The sequence below is a fragment of the Salvelinus sp. IW2-2015 genome, unplaced genomic scaffold (assembly GCF_002910315.2).
Source record: "Salvelinus sp. IW2-2015 unplaced genomic scaffold, ASM291031v2 Un_scaffold3001, whole genome shotgun sequence".
Classification (NCBI taxonomy): Eukaryota; Metazoa; Chordata; class Actinopteri; order Salmoniformes; family Salmonidae; genus Salvelinus; species Salvelinus sp. IW2-2015.
Window position 1 is genome coordinate 1 of NW_019944293.1, and position 15,025 is coordinate 15,025.

Here is a 15,025-nt window from a genome sequence, read left to right on the forward strand (position 1 = left end):
CTGTGGTTCCTGTTTCTCTGTACCAGTTTGTCTTGTATGTTTATCAAAGTCAACCAGGTGTTTTCCCTACTCCTGCTTCATTTCTTTTTTGATAGTTCCTCCCGGTTTTTGTCCCTTGCCTCGCCTGTTTTCTGGGACTCTGTACCTGCTCTGGACCATTCTGCCTGTCCTAACCTCAGCCTGCCCTGGACCATTCTGCCGTCCTGACCGTCTAGCCCTTGCCTGACCATTCTGCCATGTCCTGACCTCTAGAACCTGCCAGACCATTCTGCCTGTCACTGACTCTAGCCTGCCTGACATTCATGCCTGTCCTGGACCTTAGCCTCCTGACCATTCTGCCTGTAACCTGACCCTAGCCTTGCCAGACCATATCTGCCTGTCCTGACCTCTAGTCTTCCTGACCATTCTGCCCTGTCCTGACCTCTGCCCTGCCTGTCCTGAACCTCTAGTCTTGCCTGACCATTCTGCCTGTCCTGACCTCTGCCTTGCCTGTCACTGACCTCTAGCCTGCCTGACCATCTGCCTGTCCTGACCTTCTAGCCTGCCTGTTCTGGAAAAAAAAAACCTTTCTTTTAGGGACCTGGGGGGGCCCTGACCATTCTCTTGTCCTGCCTCTAGTGCCTGCCTGACCATTCTGCCTACCATTTCTGCCTGCCTTGACCCTCTAGGCCTGCCTGACCGTTCTGCCTGTCCTCGACCTCTACTCTGCCTGACCAGTCTGCCTGTCCTGACCTCTAGCCCTGCCTGACCCATTCTGCCATGTTCCTGACCTCTAGCCTGCCTGACCATATCTGCCTGTCCTGACCTCTAGTCGCCTGACCATTTCTTGCTGTCCTGACCTTCTAGCCTTGCCTGACCATTCTGCCGTTCATGACCTCTAGCTGCCTGACCCATTCTGCCTGTCCTGACCTCTGAGTCTCCTGCCAAAACTGTACCTTCTGGACTCTTATCTGCGTTATGACCTTTGGCCTGTCCACGGACCATCTCTTGCCTACCCTTTTAAAGTATATTAATAAATAGCAAGACTCTAACCATCTGCCTCCCGTGTCATCTGGGTCTCGCCTTTGTTCCTTAAACCACACTGCTATTCTTTGAGGGTGTTCAACCTTTTATTTGAGGGTAGCTTTAATACATGTCTGTTTCACAGGTTAGAAAAATAAAACATTGCTAACTCTCACCTTTAACCTCAAATAAAAGGTGACATTCTGTTACTGTCACCTAATATTGAACATACTGCCTCAATCCAAAATGCTGGAGCATAACACCAAATGTAAAAACTGTAAGCTTCACTGTCCAAACACACTTATGGTTTGGACTAGTGTGTTCTGGTAAAACACATTGTGGATCTGGTTGAAACAGGTTGATCACTTGGTTGACCAACTACAGGTAATACTGACTCAGAGTCTCCAGTTTACATTGGGATTCCCCCAAGTCAGCAGAGAGCAGCCTCCACTCTGATTCCTTCAGGTTCATTGTTACTCAGATCCAGCTCTTCTCAGGCTGTGAGGGGTTGTTGACTCCAGAGCTGAGACCAGAGAAAAAAAGTACAGCCTTCCTCTGTGACTCCACAGTCTGACGCCTGACAAAGAGATACATCCATGACATTCAAACACACTGTTAATTTAACACCAGCTAGTGTAGAAGGACAATGGCAGATGCATTTGTTTTATTCTCTCAAACAAATTAGATTCACTCTCCATCTCACTAGGAACTGACGGTCATTTGTTATACTAACGTAAACATCAATGTATAATTTATTCAATATGTTTTTCAACATAAAATTATTATATAGGATATGTACTATATACATTTTCTCTAAACTGAATATTACTTTCTGATGATTAGTTCTTATATGTCATTTTATTTACTCACAGAACAGCTCTGGAGGCTTTGACCACTGGCAGCAGCCTCAAAAGACCTTCCTCTGATCTGGAGTATTTCTTCAGTCAAACACATCCAGCTCCTTTTCTGAAGTCAGCAACACAAAGACCAGAGCTGACCACTGTGCAGTGACAGTTTTGTCTTTGAGAGACTTCCTGATCTCAGGTATCTTTGGATCTCCTCCACTAGAGAATGGTCATTCAGTTCATTCAGACAGTGGAACAGATTAATGATCCTCTCTGGAGAGGCGATTCTCCCTGATCTTTCTCCTTGATGTACTTGACCGTTTCTTCATGGCTCTGCGAGCTGCTTCTTGTCTTTGTCAGTAGACCTCGAAGTTCTTCTGATTGGACTCCAGTGAGAGGCCCAGAAGGAAGCGGAGGAAAGGTCAGGTTTCCCGTCTCACTTTGTAAGGCTTCATCCACAGCACTCTTGTAGAAAGTAACTTCAAGGCTCGTATTTGTTTGCAGTTTGTCCATTAGATTCTCATTTGTTGTTGATGAATGAGAGGAACACATATACAGCAGCCAGAAACTCCTGAATGCTCAGATGAACAAACAGTACACCTTGTCCTGGTTACAGCCACATTCCTCTTTAAAGACTGTGTGCACAATCCTGAGTACACTGAGGCTTCATTGACATCAATGCCAGCCTCTTTCAGGTCTTTTCATAGAAAATCAGATTGCCATTCACAAGCTGTTGGAAAAGCCAGTTTTCCAGTGACGAATTCTCTCTTTATTCCAGTGTGGACCTGTCTCTTCTTTCCCAAGATACTTTTCATTCTTCTGTTTGGTATGAAACACCACAAGGTGTGTGTACATCTCAGTCAGAGTCTTGGCATCTCTTCTCTCTTATGTTTCAGCATGTGTTCAAGGACTGTTGCAGAAATCCAACAGAAGACTGGAATGTGGCACATGATGTGGAGGCTCCTTGATGCTTTATGTGTGAGATGATTTGCTGGCCAGGTCCTATCACTGAATCCTTCCTGAAGTACACCTCCTTCTGTGGGTCATAACCCTCGTACCTCTGTCACCTGGTCAACACAACACCTGAAGGATTTTATTGGCTGCTGCAGGTCGGTAGTTATCCAGAGGAGCAGAGGGAAGCAGATTTCCCTTGATGAGATTTGTCAGCAGAACATCCACTGAGGTTGACTCTGTGACGTCACAAAGATCTTGTATTCTGGAAGTCTAGGGGCAGTCGGCACTCATCCAGACCATCAAAGTATGAACAGAACTTTGTACTTGTATGTATGGAGATTCCTGATTGTTTGGTTTCCATTGAGAAAGTGATGAGAAGTTCAATGAAAGTGTGTTTGTCCTTTTTCATCGAATTCAGTCCCGGAAAGGGAATGAAATACAAATTGGACATCCTGATTTGCTTTTCCTTCACCCAGTCCAGAATGAACTTCTGCACAAGAGACTGTTTTTCCAATGCCAGCGACTCCCTTTGTCAGCACAGTTCTGATAAGTTTGTCTTGTCCAGTTAAGGGTTTGAAGATGTCGTTACATTTGGATTGCAGTCTCTGGTCTTGCTTTTTCCTGGTTGTTGTCTCAATCTGTCTCAGCTCATGTTCATTATTGACCTCTCCTGTTCCCCCTCTGTGAATGTGAGCTCTGTGTAGATCTTATTGAGAAGTGTTGGGTTTCCTTGTTTAGCGATCCCTCAAATACACATTGAACTTCTTCTTTAGATTAGATTTGAATTCACGTTGGCAATCACAGCAAGCTCATCTGAATGAAGAAATAACACAGAGATATTAATATTACGTCTGTTTTTAATGCCTACAGTATTGTAGGACTGTTATAAAGTTTTAATTATAATCATTTATTCTTTTAACTGTGCATTAATCTATACATGTTTTAATACTGCGTTAAACACTGGTGTGACTGATTATATTATTATTGGTATTATTGATGGTATTGTTAATGTTCTCTCTCTCTCTCCTAATTTAATCACCACAACACACCCTGCTGCCTACTTGATGAGGTCACTATGTGTTGTGTTAAGGCTGCTACAATATCATTGAGTTACACAGCTACTTTAGCTGTACTTTAGCTACAGCTTTTAAATGTTATAAAACAGCATTCAACACGAGGCAGACAGATCTTACATTTCTCCAGTGTGTCAGCAAGCTCCTTCTGGTTCATTTTCCTCAGGACGTGCAGTGTGATCTTCAGAGCCCCCTCTCTGGCACTGCTCTCCTGCTGCTCATCTTCAGCGTCCACCACTTCCTGCTTCTGACTCTCAAAGCTTCTGGGAGTTCTGGACTAAGAATCTCTTGAAATCTTCAGCTCGTTCTTCACAAATGTCATAATTTTCTCTTCAAGCAACTGAAATAAATCAAGTAAATAAGTTAAGCAAGAGACAAAATGCTTTCTCATTAACACATTAATGAATGCATTGACAGATCAACTTTACTTGAGGTAAACAAAAACAATGTACATAACAGGACCACATACACTGAATATGGAGGCCAGGTCTGTTTGATGACTCTGGGAAGACTGACCACTGAGAATCTCTGACTCTGATCTCTCTGTGGTTTCTGTGGACAAAACATGAGATTCATCTCCTCTCACAGGGAGTACAACACACAACACACACACACACACACAAACACACACCACACACACACACACACACACAACACACACACACACACACACACACACACACACACACACTGTTTTAGGACTATGAAAATGACAAAAAGGATTAGCCTATGAATTATGAAAACAACAAAAAGAAATATGAAAATGGGAGAGGAGAAATGACTAGAGACAGTGTTGTTTAACTCACTGACCATGACCCATGAGTTCTTCTTACCTTTGTTCAGTAGAAAGGTCTCCCTCTCTAAAGTTTAGAGAGGTTCCATAGACCAGTCACTCTTCATGGACACACAGCTGGGTAAGGGGAGGGTGGTCTCTCCTGCTTGATTGGGCTTCAACACAACAGAGACAAACATACATCTCTCATCTACTCTGAGCTCAGATGGGGAAACATAAGAAGAGTTTAATTCAAAATGCTATATTTCACTTTTCAGAAATGTTGGTACCTTTTTCAGAGAAATCAGTAGTACTGCTGGGTTTTACACAGTAATAATATATATCTGTCTCACTCTCAGAGAAATCAGTAGTACTGCTAGGTTTTACACAGCAATAATATATATCTTGTCTCACTCTCAGAGAAATCAGTAGTACTGCTGGTTTTACACAGTAATAATAATATCTTGCCTCACTCTCAGAGAAATCAGTAAGTACTGCGTAGGTTTTTACACAGTAATAATATATATCTGCCTCACTCTCAGAGAAATCAGTAGTACTGCTAGGTTTACACAGTAATAATATATATCTGCCTCACTCTCAGAGAAATCAGTAGTACTGCTAGGTTTTTACACAGTAATAATATATATCTGCCTCACTCTCAGAGAAATCAGTAGTACTGCTAGGTTTTACACAGTAGTAATATATATCTGCCTCACTCTCAGAGAAATCAGTAGTACTGCTAGGTTTACACAGTAATAATATAATTCTGCCTCACTCTCAGAGAAATCAGTAGTACTGCTAGGTTTTACAACAGTAATAATATATATCTGCCTCACTCTCAGAGAAATCAGTAGTACTGCTAGGTTTTTTAAAACAGTAATAATATATATCTGTGCCCCACTCTCAGAGAAATCAGTAGTACTGCTGGGTTTACACATAATAATATATATCTGCCTCACTCTCAGAGAAATCAGTAGTACTGCTAGGTTTTACACAAGTAATAATATATATCTGCCTCACTCTCAGAAGAAATCAGTAGTACTGCTAGGTTTTACACAGTAATAATATAATATCTGCCTCCACTCTCAGAGAAATCAGTAGTACTGCTAGGTTTTACACAGTAGTAATATATAATCTGCCTCACTCTCAGAGAAATCAGTAGTACTGCTAGGTTTTACACAGTAATAATATATATCTTGCCTCACTCTCAGGAGAAATCAGTAGTACTGCTAGTTTTACACAGTAATAATATATATCTGCCTTCACTCTCAGAGAAGAAATCAGTAGTATTGCAGGTTTACACAAGTAATAATATATATCTGCCTCACTCTCAGAGAAATCAGTAGTACTGCTAGGTTTACCACAGTAATAATATATATCTGCCTCACTCTCAGAGAAATCAGTTAGTACTGCTAGGTTTTACACAGTAATAATATATATCTGCCTCACTCTCAGATAAATCAGTAGTACTGCTAGGTTTTACACAGTAATAATATATATCTGCCTCACCTCTCAGAGAAATCAGTAGTACTGCTAGGTTTTACACAGTATAGAATATATATCTGCCTCACTCTCAGAAAATCAGTAGTACTGCTAGGTTTTACACAGTAATAATATATATCTGCCTCACTCTCAGAGAAATCAGTAGTACTGCTAGGTTTTACACAAGTAATACTATATATCTGCCTCACTCTCAGAGAAATCAGTAGTACTGCAGGTTTTAAACAGTAATAATATATATCTGCCCCACTCTCCAGAGAAATCAGTAGTACTGCTGGGTTTTACACAGTAATAATATATATCTGCCTCACTCTCAGAGAAATCAGTAGTACTGCTAGGTTTTACACAGTAATAATATATATCTGCCTCACTCTCAGAGAAATCAGTAGTTACTGCTAGGTTTTACACAGTAATAATATATATCTGCCTCACTCTCAAGAGAAATCAGTAGTACTGCTAGGTTTTACACAGTAGTAATATATATCTGCCTCACTCTCAGAGAAATCAGTAGTACTGCTAGTTTTACACAGTAATAATATATATCTGCCTCACTCTCAGAGAAATCAGTAGTACTTGCTAGGTTTTACACAGTAATAATATATATCTGCCTCACTCTCAGAGAAATCAGTAGTACTGCCTAGGTTTAACACAGTAATAATATATATTCTGCCTCACTCTCAGAGAAATCAGTAGTACTGCTAGGTTTTACCAGTAATAATATATATCTGCCTCACTCTCAGAGAAATCAGTAGTACTGCTAGGTTTTACACAGAGTAATTAATATATATCTGCCTCACTCTCAGAGAAATCAGTAAGTACTGCTAGATTTTTGTTAAAGTCATTTAAATGCTTGAAAGATAATGATGAAATAATTCCACTCTGAAACCTTATAAACTGTATGAAATTTATTAGAATTTATGGGTTTGTTCAAAGTTGTCAATTAAAAATATATAGCTGTATAATATATCTTTATAGTATCTTAAACACATATATCTGTACAATAGATCTTTATAGTATCTTAAACACAGTCTGTCTGAGCAAGATTCGTTGCCGATTTGGCTTGGGTCCTCTGAGATATTTGGGAGAGGCAGGAGTGCTTCTCACGGTTCCCTAATCTTTGTCGGCTGGGTAGTTGATACAGTATTGTGTGTAGGATACTACTGCTTGTGTGTGAATGTAAGTGCGTAAGGAGCCAGTATAAAATGAATGGTTTTGTACAACGGACGAGCACTCTCGTGAATAAACATGTTGACTATCATACCTCCGTCTGTTTCATCATGAACTCTTACACATTCTGGTTTCAGAGTATTTTAATTGAAGTGGTTTATGAACATTGAGATCATAATTCTCTTGCCAATTTGGTCCTTCGAACCGGATCTCAATACCTGCTTCTGAGACCAAAACCACGGGCGGATGAAATTCCCACAGGGCATTCTTACCTGGTGACCTATTTTTTGAATTTGTGTAGAGGAACACCTGATGTAGGTAGTATACTATGCAATTGGAAAATAGGAATTGGGTGTAGAGCCATCTAGGCAGCAGGAGAAGGGGGTCCGTAATGACCCCAGTTATCTGAGGCCACTACCAATAAACTATCTAATGTTGAGACCTAACCGTTAAATTGGTCAATATACATTAGCCGATCTAACATACTAAGATCTAACAGTAATTGATCTGGGTTAAATTGAAAGACTAATTCATTCTAAATAATAGCGATTTRGATGTAATACGTTGTCTTGCCTAAATGGTCTGCTGGAGTAACCTTTTGAGAATAGAGTCGTATTTAAATGACTGAATCATAGAAGAGACCGTTACCTAAATCTAATGAATTCTAAATAATAGCGGAGAGATAATTGCAATAGAGTTGTGCCCATCAAAATGTGTTTTTATTCTTATGGATTGACTGATGTCGGATAAAGGTTTTGTGATAGTTTCTGGTTATTGATTCTTGGTTTGATTGTTTAGGTAACACCAGGGAATTGGAACAGAAAGTTAATGTATTCTAACATGACGTGGAACAGTAAAGTGGACTTTGCAGACAGACGGAATGGGTTTTAATGTAGCAAAGCAAGCTTGGGCCAAACTAGTCAAGTAGCATGTTAAAGTAGGGGAATTTCATAGATTTAAAGTACAGTATTGTATCCAAGGGAAGCGCATGTTCAATTAAGTACATATAACCATTGAGGAAATGTAAAACTAATGATTGGAGGGAGTACAATGGAATTATCATTATTATTAGGTTTTGTTTGTAGTCAACYTTTGGGTTTCTGAATCGGGGTAGTATAATGAATGCTGACCAAGTGGTTTTTCTGGGAAAAGGAGTGCTTCATTGTCTCTCTTTGGAAATGTTCTCTAGGGGCTGTAATCTTGAAGGGAGCGAATGAGATAGAGGCATGTTTCTACCAAATTGAAAAGGCCTGGAAATGTTTTGTTTGTTTAGAACCTGGGGGTTTCCTTTGGGTTTGAGGAAATTTCCATGTTTCCTAGAGACACGATATCTTAAAGAGGTACACACACATATGGAATATTACAAGTTTTATTTTCCGAGTTTTAATTAAACACGTGAATTCTTTAGATAAAAGGAATGTTCTGGGAACCTGGGATACAACATGTAGAAAATGTTTGATGTTTTTTCTTTAATCTGTCTATTATAGTAAGAAACATTACTTTGAAAGGGTGGTATGACCTTTGACCTCTATCATGGCTTTCCTTTGTTGTCTGATCAGCCTCATGGGAGGGCCATTTGGATAATGAATTTGAGGTCATTTGTGATACTGATTTTGAGGTCATTTGTGATACTGATTTTAAGGTAATTTTTGTAATTGATAATTATGAACGAGTTTATAGTTCTTTGACATATTTGTAATTTGAACCAATGAGAAGAAAGAAATGGCATAGCCTTGGATTAATGGTAGACTCATGTTAAGTATTTAGAACCTAATCTAAGCCAACAGGACAGGGATATATGACATCTGTGGTGATTCAGGATCATCGAGAGCATCGAGATAACCTTAATCAACCTATGTAATAACCTTAGAGATTTCTACCATAGACAGGTGATTTTTCTAAAATCCATGAGTGCAGACAGGGAGACAGTGAGACATTTAGTCAATATTTGGAAACAACCTATATTTGATACTGACGGTTGTGGGAAGGAGCGACAGACAGATAGTAGAAAAGGCAGACAGAGAAGGGCTCCCCCGCCCTATGCGGAGGCCTAAGGTGACCTCGATGGTTTGGGAGTATGAGGGGGGGGGCAGGAAATGAGCAAGATAGAGAGAGAGCTGAAGGGATTTGAGGAGAATGAGAGGGAGAGACTGGGAGTGAGGAGCAGGAGACCTGGAGCATTACGAAGGTTAGAATCTCATAATAAGCAAAGATTGAGAGAAGATAGAAGTGACACAGAGTAGTTAGTTGACGATGAGAAGATACCCCAATTCCCACTCATAACCTTATCCAACCCCAGAGCTGGGGACGGAGCATAACCAGACACAATAGAAGTCTATAGGGCAAGGAAACAGAGGGATGAGGCAAGGGCTTTAGAAGGAGTCGCACATCCTAAGACAGGAATAGAGGGATTCAGAAGAGAGTTGGTACAAGGATAAGTTGCCCATATTACATGTCGTTGTTTAGATATGCAGCAATATGGGCAGAGCCTTGTATCAACCGGAGGGATGGTAGATGGTAGAGGTAATTAGACAACACTTTGGAGCATACGGAAATATTTGTACACAGAATAAGCACCAGGGTAGTGGAGCATACAGAAATATTGGTTGCACAGAATAAACACCAGGGTATTGGAGCATACAGAAATATTGATGCACAGAATAAACACCAGGGTATTGGAGCATAACAGAAATATTGATGCACAGAATAAGCACCAGGGTATTGGAGCATACGAAATATTGATGCACAGAATAAGCACCAGGGTATTGGAGCATACAGAAATATTGATGCACAGAATAAGCACCAGGGTATTGGAGCATACAGAAATATTGTGCACAGAATAAGCACCAGGATATTGGAGCAATAAATATTGGTGCACAGAATAAGCACCAGGATAGACAGAAAGCAGGTTAGTGGAAGGATGGTGGAGCAGGTTAGGAAACACTGCAGGTTAGGAAAGACGTTGTGGGCTATGTGATAATGAAATACTTATATATATATATATATATATATAATAGATAAATATAGTAAATGGGTAGAAGAGTTCTCAACTTACTTGGCGGACACGATTATGGTAACTGAAAAATTAGGTCAAGATATTATCACTAGAGTTGGGTTACTAGGATCTATTTCTTTAAATAGTGGATGACATTCTTGCTAATCAGGTAGAACAAATTGAAGGCAAGAGTTAGGGACCAGAACTGGTACACATGGAAGTTGAAGATATACTAGCAGAACACATGAGAAGACTGTTTGTTAACCAAACCCGTATGTCCAAGATTTTGTGTCCAACAGGTGAATGACAGGAGAAGGTGATTCACTCAATCCAACCAGGAGACTGGGGGGGGGGATCCAGTCCCTGAGGAGAGTAGACTGGAAGCAGCCCCATTGGGAAGGCCCATACCAGGTTCTGTTAACCACCGCCTTTGCCATTAGAATAGCTGAGAGAGTCACTTGGGTCCACGTCACCCACTGCAAGAAGGTATGTACACATATAAGCACTGCTGATCACACACAGAGTTAGGAGAAGAACCGAGCACCAACAGGGTCCGGAGGTTACCTCCTTTTCGAAGATTTCCTATCCCGACCGTTCATCACTGTGGGTGCTCCTAGAAGTGTGAGTATGGGGTGGTACCTAGCAGACCGACTAAGGGCAGGAGAGGGTTGGCGGTTTTTGGGAAGAGTAAGAGCTCTGAGCTGCATCATAGTCTTGGTAACCTTTCTGATACATCCAGATCCACCACCTGCCGGTACTAATTATAGGACGCCATTGTCATTGATAAGAAGTAAAAGATAAACTATATAATACACTGATGAGTGACTTACAGAATAAGGAGTCAAAGAAGATCAAGATGTAGGATCTAAGGTAAACATTAAACAATTTCCTAGGAAAGCAGACAACTGTACAGGGATTGGGATGGCCAGATTGAGATACTCGGCCAACCCACCTCGGTTCACTTTAACTTCTGATGAGTACCAGTGTTAAAGATACAAGGATGGCACCGAGAACTTAGATGATTTGAATGGCTGAAAGGTAATCGTTAATGTGACGGACTTGGGTTTGGAAGGACAGGAGACAATTCTTAACCTCACAGCTCCTATAACTGATGTAGGGTGGGCTCGTACCAGCAAAGGACGCACACGACAGAAACTACCAGAAAGGGTGGTTAGGAACTTCCATACACATATTTTGCAGATGTTATTGCGGGTGTAGCGAAATGCTTGTGAAATGCTTCTCTGTAACTGCTTTGAGGGGAACTGAGAGTATTGTAGACAGAGATGTTGCTCCCTGTAAGTGCTTGAGTGAGACTGACAGTATTGTAGACAGAGATGTTACTCTCAGGCTCTGATGTGGGCGATTGGGAGTGGAGTGGACAGCTTGGGGTTGTGAGGTGCTGATAACAGTCACCGACAGGGAATTCGTAACAGAGCTGTTTCAAAACCATCGTTATTGATGTTTTCAAGTAAAATGTTAATATCAAATTAAAACCAAGATAACTGCTTTAATGCATTACAAAATAAACAGTAGGCTATAGTCCTATTTCAATCATATTGAAATACATTTCACTTGTCCATTCCCTTTGTGTGAATATTTCTGATGAAAGCCAAAACGTTAATCTTTTAACATTTTTTAAATAAAACAAATAATTTGTAATTGTGAGTGAGCATTGCGCCTTTTTTTTTTCAATTATGATTTAATTTTGGGGTTGGACCTCTAATCACGTTGGTTAAGCGTCCTCCACTTCTTTCTAGGTACACATCAGGAAATACACTGAGACAAATTACAGACAGTAGCCTACAAGTAGCAAAATACAACTCAATGATTGAACATGAAATGCTCCAATCCCGTATTTGTAGTCAACTTTGTTCTCAATTAATCAGCGGTCACAGAGAGACTGATAAACCATGTGATTCTATGTTTAGAGAGATCTTCTTTGTATAAAGTCACGTGGAAGGGAAAAAAAGCAAGAGTCTGCTAAATGACCCACTACTGGAGAAGAGTTGCTAAAGCTCACTACTGGATACGAGTCTGCTAAATGACCCACTACTGGATACGAGTCTGCTAAAGGACTCACTACTGGATAAGAGTCTGCTAAATGACTCACTACTGGAGAAGAGTCTTATAAATGACTCACTACTGGAGAAGAGTCTGCTAAAGACTCACTACTGGATAAGAGTCTGCTAAATGACTCACTACTGGAGAAGAGTCTGCTAAATGACTCACTACTGGAGAAGATCTGCTAAAGGACTCACTACTGGATAAGAGTCTGCTAAATGACTCACTACTGGAGAAGAGTCTTCTAAATGACTCACTACTGGATAAGAGTCTGCTAGACTCACTACTGGATAAGAGTCTGCTAATGACTCACTACTGGAGAAGAGTCTTCTAAATGACTCACTACTGGAGAAGAGTCTGCTAAAGGACTCACTACTGGATGAAGTCTGCTAAATGACTCACTACTGGAGAAGAGTCTGATAAATGACTCACTACTGGAGAGAATCTGCTAAAGGACTCACTACTGGAGAAGAGTCTGCTAAATGACTCACTACTGGAGAAGAGTCTTCTAAATGACTTCTACTGGATAAGAGTCTTTCTAAATGACTCACTACTGGATAAGAATTGTCTAAATGACTCACTACGGAGAAGAGTCTTCTAAATGACTCACTACTGGAGAAGAGTCTTCTAAATGACTCACTACTGGAGAAGAGTCTTCTAAATGACTCACTACTGGATAAGAGTCTGCTAAATGACTCACTACTGGATCAGAGGTCTGCTAAATGACTCACTACTGGATCAGAGCGTCTGCTAAATGACTCACTACTGCATCAGAGCGTCTGCTAAATTACTCACTACTGCATCAGAGCGTCTGCTAAATGACTCACTACTGCATCAGACCGTCTGCTAAATGACTCACTACTGCATCAGAGCCGTCTGCTAAATGACTAAAATGTAAATGTAAATGATGCAGCCACCACTATGCTTGAAAATATGGAGAGTTGCAGTCAGTAAGGTGTTGTATTGGATTTGCACCAAACATAACACTTCGTATTCAGGAACAAAAAGTGAACTGCTTTGCCACATTTTTTCGCAGTATTGCTTTAGTGCAGGGGTGTCAAACTCAAATACCCAGTGGGCCAAAATGTAAAACCTGACAAAGTCGCGGGCCAACATTGAACAAAATTAACCTTATTAATATGGACCCAAACAAGTTTTGCTTTAACATTGAATATGAACAAGCATCGATTATTACCATACAATATATAATTTAATAGTGGAGACATGCAAAATCGAATTTCAAATGAAAAAACACATCAATGGCATTCATTATTAAATAAATAAAATGTAAATAAAAATCGTATGCCTCTTTTCTATTTGCAGCTTCTGATTTAAATACCAAATATAAACTTTTTCCACTGGCTAATAATTTTACAAATAAAAATGATAAAAATCAATAACCATTCAAGCCGCATGCCTTGTAGCAAGAAAAAGTGCACAAAAGAAAACGTTAGTTATTGCACCACTGATCTAATCTGATGTGCCCAACAGCACTTTGTGATGTGGCTTTTTTGAACATATTCTGTTGTTGAAACCAAACTTCTTTTCATCTCCTCTACTTCTGGCTCCTTTGAGTCATGTCCAGGTCCTTGTTATTTGTCAATGGTGTTTCGTTTCATAGTGTCGTCTAATGTTGTACTCCTTACTTACAGCCACGTTGACTCCACAAACAAGAACAAACAGGTTTGTGTCTTTAACATATGTAAACAGATATTCTGCTCCCACTTGTTCAGAAAAGCTCCTGTTTTTCTGCCTTTCTTTTCGCCATTTTGGGAAGGGATAGCGCTCACAGTTGTAGCGTCTATGTTGCTATGACTAACTGTCACAGAGGAGAGGGCGTTTCTGGTCCTGTCCTGATTGGCGCGCGAAAAACAACAGCAGAGCCATTATGGGATTCGTAGTATTAGCGGTGAATGCGCTGTAATATACCGGCGGCCAGCTCTAGTAGTAATTTGGTATTGTCTCGCGGGCCAAATATAATTACCCGCGGCCAAATCTGGCCCCGCGGCCAGAGTTTGACACCCATGCTTTAGTGCCTTGTTGCAAACAGGATGCGATGTTTGGAATATTGTTATTCTGTACAGGCTTCCTTCTTTCACTCTGTCAATGAGGTTCGTATTGAGGAGTAACTACAATGTTGTTTCATCCATCCTCAGTTTTCTCCTATCACAGCCAATTACACTATGTAACTGTTTTTAAAGTCACCACCTGGCCTCATGCTGAAATCAATGAGCGGTTTCCTTCCCTCTCCGGCAACTAAGTAGGAAGACGCCTGTGTCTTTGTAGTGACGGGTGATTGATACACCATCCAAAGTGTTAATTAATAATAACTTCACCATGCTCCAAAGGCGTATTCAATGTCTGCTTTTGTTTTTCCCAAATACCAATAAGTGCCTTCTTTTGAGGCATGGAGATGGAGATAGGAATTTGGACTTGTGGTTTTACTTAATTTCCATAATGGCTAATGATTATAAAGCTGAATCTGAACTAATCATTAATTCATACATTGGCCCCCTGACCTGAGAGGATGGGAAGTTCAATATGTAGCTAGATGTAGATGGCTAATGTTTAATAGCAACTAGCGAACGTTGCGGAACCAACTTTTTAGCCAGGTAGCCTTAAGACATAAAATTAAAGTATGTACGTACTTTATTAC